General features: G+C 41.1%; 1 protein-coding gene across 4 annotated transcripts in view; it reads right to left on the bottom strand.

Moving 5' to 3' along the window:
* GPBP1 (GC-rich promoter binding protein 1) overlaps positions 1–6,523 on the bottom strand; it is an 83,808-nt gene extending 77,285 nt beyond the window's left edge. The window contains exons 1-2 of one of the 4 annotated variants that reach the window (XM_045999103.1): positions 6,316–6,523; positions 4,075–5,050 (exon numbers count right to left, since the gene is read on the bottom strand). The gene's annotated coding sequence lies outside the window, so the exon portion shown is untranslated. Of the gene's footprint in view, positions 1–4,074; positions 5,051–6,211 lie in introns of all 4 variants that reach the window. The other 3 variants (XM_045999102.1, XM_045999104.1, XM_045999105.1) reach the window with 3 other exon arrangements.
* Positions 6,524–7,227: the final 704 nt, after the last annotated feature.

The raw sequence follows: 7,227 nt of genomic DNA on the forward strand, positions 1-7,227 counted from the left end.
GCTTCCCCCTTTCTCTCTGCCTGCCTCTCTGCCTACTTGTGATCTCTGACAAATAAATTTTTAAAAATCTTTTTAAAAATATAAATAAATAAAATAAAGTCTCTCTCTCCCTTGGGACAACTGTGTGGCTCAGTTGGTTAAACAACTGCCTTCGGCTCAAGTCAAGATCTTAGGGTACTGGTATCTGGCACCGCAGCTGGCTCCCTACTCAGCAGGGAGCCTGCTTCTCCCTCTCCCTCTGCCACTCTATGCTTGTATGCTCTGGCTCTCTCTCTCTCTCTCAAATAAATAAAAATCTTAAAAAAAAAAAAAAAAAAAAAGTCTCTCTGCACCCCCTCCCCTCTTCTCGCTGTCTCGCTCTTGCCTTTAAAAAAAAAAAAAAAAAAGAGGGGGTGCCCGGGTGGCTCAGTTGGTTAAGTGGCTGCCTTCCACTCAGGTCATGATTCCAGGGTCCTGGGATCCAGCCCAGCATCCCATCCTGCTTGGCGGAGAGCCTGCTTCTCTCCCCCCGTCCCTGCCCCTCTGCTTACTTGTGCTCTCTCTCTAGCTCTCTGTCAAATAAACAAATGAAATATTAAAAAAAAAACAAAAAAAAAAAAAACCCGAAGTGTGATCAAGAGTCGTACACTTATACAGACTGAGTCATCCAGGCGTTCCTCAGTTTAAGAAATTCTTAAAGTCTATTTGCAAGTTCTGAGTTTCAAAGGAAACACGACATATTTAACAATCTGAAAACTTGTTCTTGCTAAAAATAAGTATGGTAAAACCTTTTTAAAAGGTTTCAAAAAATATAATCTGTAAACTGAATTAAAGGGCAGAAAATTTAAACACCAAAACATCGTACTCACCAAGCTCTGAACAGAAAGATGACTCAAGAACAAGAAAATGAGTGGGATACCTTGTATAAAAAGATGCAAAAACTAGCAATTACTTGAAAGGATATAGAGCAAAAGCCTGTAACTATTCTTGTGGGTGTGGCAGCTAACAAAAAAGGGGAAAAGCAAGCAGGTAAAACTGAAAAACATCCAACCACAAATGGTTTATCAGTAATTCTAGCATTTTGTTTCTCATGAGGCTCCTGTGCCTCCTGTGCAAAATAATGGACCTGCTCCCCAGAAAAGTATATAAGCACCCCCAAAACGATGGATTTTGGAGAATTTTCAAACCAGTCTCCCACACCCACCTATGTAGCCCAAGAAAACGTCAGGAAACCCTAACATATAAAACATTTAAAAAGGGGGAGAAGGGTACAGGGAATACATCTCTTTCCAATCCTCTCTCCCTAAATACACCAAATCTACCACCCTAAGTAAATGCTGCTGAAGTATTGAAACCCAAGAGCTATACTTTAGATAGATTTCTCTGGCCACATGAGAGACTATGCAGAAAAAAAGAGAACGGCACTAAAAGGCAAAGGGATGAGTTAGTTCAGTACTTTCCTGATCTAGGACCAAGCTAGGATAATAAATGAAACTGGAAGTGGGGAAGGACAGGGCATGAATGGAAGAAACAACTTCAGACTATAATAAATACTGACCTGACATGTATATATCAGAATCTCAAAATACTGGAAATCAAAATAAAACATTACACATATATTACACTTCACAATTAACCAAAAGCCTTCATATAAATTATTTCCATCAGTTTTCTGGAAAAGCCAAGACCAAAGAGATTAGGTAAATACACAAGGTCACATAGGCTCCTTTCTAGATCTTCCAAACACTAAACCAAAAAATCTCCCTTCTGACTCCCAGACATTTCCCTTTTTCTACATTGCTACCCTTACCTGGATCTAAATTGTTATCTAAAAATTTTTATCAAAAATTAAACAGAAAAAAGGTGGTTACGTCAAAGACAATCTGGCCTGGGTTTCCTCACTTGCTAACTTTATTCTCAGACTAGAAGTTCCCATACTTATTCCCTCTGTAACTCTCTAAATTTCATTTTTCTTTCTTCTTCTGCTCATTCCTGTTATTGCCTTACTATTCCTCCCTTCCTCCATTCTCAAATGTCAGGACCTTTAATCACAAAAATCTATGGACTCATCTCAGAGAAAAAGTAAAAGCTAACAGGCATTCAGCTTCATACCTGTGCAAAGAGGATTTAGCTTAACTTCAAGTTCCACTAGTAATCAATATTAACCAAAAAGAAGCAGTATATAGAAGAAAAAACAAAAATATCAGAGATAATGCTCAAATAGGAGTTACCGAAGTACAATTCACAAGAAAGCAATATAGCACAGTGATTAAGAGTATGGAGCCCTCCAGTCAGAGTTGGAGATTTGGTCAAGACTTCTACCTAACCTGGTCCTAACCAAATTACTTTCTCACAGACTCAATCTCCCCAAATCTTAATTCTCTTACCTGCACAACCGTAACTATAATAGCACTTTCTTCACAGAATTATTCTAAGAGCTAAAGTATACTATGTAAAGTTCACAGTAAAATACATGACACAATCATCTATAAATGTTAATTACCATGATTATTATGTTTAGACCTACAGTCTAGGCACAGGAGATTAAAAAAAAAAAAGGAGTAGGGTAAATAGGAGTAAAAAAGGTGCAGGAGAGGTTGGGGAGAAGCAGCCTAGTAACTGTTCCAATTATTACTGCTGTCTATTTTGATGCCAAGAATATAATAAAATATTTATCAAAACATTCAAGTAAGTAAATCTGTCCATGAACAATTGCTGTAAGCAAAGTTCACTAATGTTAGACTATTCAAAGATTAAAGTTAATTCCTAAAAACCCCATCTCTGGAATTACCTTGATCCTGGTATCATGGTTTTGGGTAACATCAGTAGGAATAATTTAAAGGAAAATAATCATAAATAATGTTCTTTTATATGAAAAAAGACAATTTATTTCCACTTCAACTTTTTTTTAATCACATTTAAGAGGCATATTCCTAGACAAGTAACTTGAAGCCATTAAATTCAGAAATGCAAAAAAATAAATAAATAAATTCAGAAATGCATATAATAGTCTCTCTGAAGCAAAAAGGTGGAGAACAGTCTCGCCATTTTTTTTTATATAAATCAAGGTGGACGCTCGATGAGAAGTACTACACACAGCTCTGACAGACAAAACACAAATAACCCAGTCTATTTTAACAGAGGGAATTACTTAATTCTAATCTCAATTTTAGAAAGAAAATAAATACAGAATACCTACAATCTTCTGCTCTAAGTGAAATAAAAGGATTCAATAGCATAGAAAAAAAAAGTTCTGTTTTGGAATAAAGGGAGCAACTGACAAGTTATAAAGCCATCTTTGTAAGATGTTCAAAATTATAATCTTTTATCCAATAAAGATAATTAAATGAAATAAACTAATTTTAGCTACATTGATATATTTACTAATAGTGTCTAAAAAATAAATTTTACTGTTTTTTTTTTTTAGTAACAAACATTCTTATGCCTAGGAATCACTGAAAAACTATATAATAACAAAGGGTAACTAAAGACACTACTATTCAATACTGAAAAATTTAAGTATTATTAAAACATAATCCTTGTTTTTCAAAGGATCTATTACAGCTATTACAGAAATACTTCCAACTTTTTAAAAGTTTTGTTTATAAACTTGATCAGCATAACCTTCCAAAAAGAAAATATATCAAGTTATTTAAAAGAATAATGAATTATTATGAAATCAGGCTTAAAAACCAAGTCATACATTATAATTTATTCCAAACTACCGAACTAAACAGCAACTCTAAACTCAACTTTTTAGAAAGCAGTCTCAACTCACATTTAGAAAGTAAACTAGCTAGCAAGACACATGAAATATTTGTTTTTTCCTAACCTTTTTACCAATCTATGAATCCATAAAAATTAAGATGAATACTCACAAGGATTTTCACTTCATAAGCACAAAAACATAAAAAAAGTACTGTGTGATCTGAAATATTCTTAAATTTTAACTCTTTCTGCATTTCAATTTACTTAATGGTACTCTTCAGACTGTCCAGGAAATTGAAGCCAGTTTTATTCCAAACAACTGAAAGGCTTCCAAACAGAATAAACTTGACTCTCATTAGTTACAAAATGAATGTATGATTTGCTCACCATATAATACTTACAAATTCCAACAGGACTGCACAGGAAGGTGTTGGGTTTTTCTCTGTAATCTTTATGTTTTCCAGTTTGTTTTTTTATTTTGTATCCTCTGAAATAATATCCAAGTTCTTTGAAGATACTTAACCTATGACTATTTGACATAGAGTTACTTCAAGTCAGCTACCCATACTTCTGTTTTAAAGTTTTCATATGGCTATCTCCAGAATTAGCCAAGTTCCTTGGATTTAAGATTTTAAAGTCTTCTTTATTATTCCATGTACTTGTCACTGTTGTACTTATCCACTCCAGATGAAATATCCAATTTATGAGCAAAAAAGCAAAAACAAAAAGAAAATTTCACATCTGAAGAGCATTCCTAAACATCAGCATATAGACACACACAGCTATCTCAACACTACCATGCTGCTGGAAAACTGCAACATCTTAAATTTCCACGTAAATAAAAGATAAAACGGAAAAAACTCTGTATTCTTTCAATGTCTTCATTTAGAAAAGCTGTCCCATTGTGACATGAAAAGGACTGAGGTCAAAAATTCCTAAAATTTTTAATAAAGGTAAAAATAAACTGCCAAGAAACTTCAGCAATATTTAAACAGTAATTTGAAACTGCCAAAACTATTCAGTACACAAATCAAACATATCTTATAGTTTTGGTTGAAAAACAACTAAAGGAGAGGGATAGGGGAAGGGGGAAGAGACAAAAATACCACCAGCTGAAATAATTTAACCAGTTATATAATCCGTTTGAACCAAAATACTGAAGAAATGCCTGGGTCTCTTAAAGCAGCTTGTAGAATTGTTCACTACTATAAATTCACTTCAGAGATGATTCTTGCCACTTTTAATAAACTTCTGGGGCAAAATTATCCAAAAACATTGTAATCCCAAAATGGCCACTTCAAATATCCGGGGCCTTTTACACAAAATCTAGAAGATGATCTTCATATATGAGTAATTCAATCACCTGTAAAAGTTATAAAAATAAATAAATAAATAAATAAACTTAAATTACACACTGAATTTTAATTCTGAGCTAAAAATTAACCCCCATCTTGAAGAGTGAACTTCTGGAGAGAAACTCACTTCTACGAAATCCTACTGGGGTCTGAAAAAAGGCTCAGCCCAAGCAAGCGCCCCAAAACAGACTACTGGATGAAAAAGACTTCAGAATAAAAGAGGAAAAGGTGGGAGATAATGTTACGAAGAACAAGGAGTGATTTCAATTGGGAAGGGGGTGCGCATATAATACAGGGGAATTACATAAACTTCCTACACTTCTCTCGTAAAAATTAAAAACTATGAAACTGCCCCACAACCTTAAAAAAGATTTTCTCTATTTTCAGTTCACTGGGCCCAAAGAAAAGAACAGGCCGGTTTGGTGCCATGGAGCATTAGTAAATACAACTTGGGGGGAAAAGGGGATATAAAGAAAAAGACGCTCTCTCCAAATTAGAATGTCTAAATGAAAAGACACATTATCCCCACGAAGGGTAGAAAGTAGGGAGGTAAGAAATGGGGTAAGAACATTCCTTAAACTTGCCCGAGGGTGAGACTTCCCGGCTTCTGTGGGATAAAGGTGTCGGTCCCCATTTCCTTGAATTAAGAAAACAGGTTTCTCCCAACACTGAGGGGGTGGAAGGTACCTTCCAAACCGTTCTCGTAAATCCCATCTAGAGTGGTTCTCTCCAAAACCAGAATAGGTCCCTTCAGGCCCCACAGGACTCCGGGGTACATGGTAGCATTAGACTCAATACACAGCAAGGACCAGGGACCCGGGAAAGGAAAGAGCGGGCGCGCTACTGAAGAAACAAGCGAAGGCCACAACTCGGCCTCGACTCCCTCGGCCCTCTGAGAGGAGCAGTAGTGCCAAAGGAGGCGGGCGTGTGCGAGAGGCCGGAGGAAGGAAGACCCAGCACGGAAGGCGTCGGATCCGTTCTCAGCCTCCGCCAAACATCCCCCAGCCACCAAGCCTAAGCCATCCACCCCCTCCCCACAACCGCCACCCCCACTCCACCGCGGCCGAGTAAATAACTAAAGGGGCCTCTCTCAGCGCCGTCCTTCCGTTTCTCTCCTTGCTCTCCGCCACCCCCCCACACACACACCGCGTCCGCGGGCAGCCTCACACCTCGCGCCGCCAACGCCGCTCCCGACCCCTCAAACCCCAACGCCGACAGGGGCGCCCCCCTTCTTTCCCCAGACTCCAGCGGGGAGCAGAGAGAACGGTGTTACCTTCTGCCACACCAGAGGTGCCCCTGGCCTGGGGGTGCCGCTGCGCTCGATCCCGGGAGGAGGTTTTCGGTACTTTGAATAATCCCCTTTTGCCGCTTTTCCCTCCCCCACAACCAGTCTCAGTCCCAAAATGGCGCCGACCCGATCCGCAATGTTCTGGGTCAAGTCTCGCGAGATCGTGGAAGGTGGCGAGGCGGGGAAGGAACTAGAGGGGTTGAGGAGAAGGGAGGGGAAAGGCGGGGCGAGGAGAAGGAGGAGGGAGAAAGGGTGTGGAAGAAGCGGTGCGAACGAACCTACTGGGCGGGGCAGCAGGAGGAGCGCCTCCACCAGAGAACCTTCTGGCCCAAGCAGTCGCTCACGCCGCGGCCGAAAAAGCTCCGCCCTCTACGTCGGGCGGCTGGGGGGAGGGGAATAGGGCGTGGCTACGTCTAGGGGCGGAGCGTCGAGGAAGCCCCGGAGGTAGGGGCGCGTGGGGGGCGGTGGCTCCGTGCAGTGACGTCAGGAGCAGCTGGAGTCGGGGATTACCCCCTGCTGCTGACGTGAGGACGGTGAACAATCGGGAACGTTCGGTGGAAGAGGGAATTCCCCGCCGCTCCCTGAGGAGCCCCTCCTCCTGCCCCTCCCCCGCCCGGGGCCGCCCGGGAGCCTGGGATGGTGGGGCCTCTGGGAGGGTGAGAGAGGAAGTCTGAGCCGGGAGACAGCCGCGCGAGCTAGAGTAGCGCGCGCTGCGGCGTCTTCCCTGGCTGGACGCTCCGAGTCGCCGCGGCGCGCTCTACTCACTGGGTACCGCGCTTGGGGCCTGGGCGGAAGGGAGATCACATGCTCGCCAGTACACTTCTCTACGCGGCGGGAGCGCTGGCGGTGCCGGCGCGTAGCGAACTGGGCGCCAAGAAGCAGTGGGATTCACATCGT

The sequence above is a fragment of the Meles meles genome, chromosome 3, assembly GCF_922984935.1.
Source record: "Meles meles chromosome 3, mMelMel3.1 paternal haplotype, whole genome shotgun sequence".
In the NCBI taxonomy this organism is placed as follows: Eukaryota; Metazoa; Chordata; class Mammalia; order Carnivora; family Mustelidae; genus Meles; species Meles meles.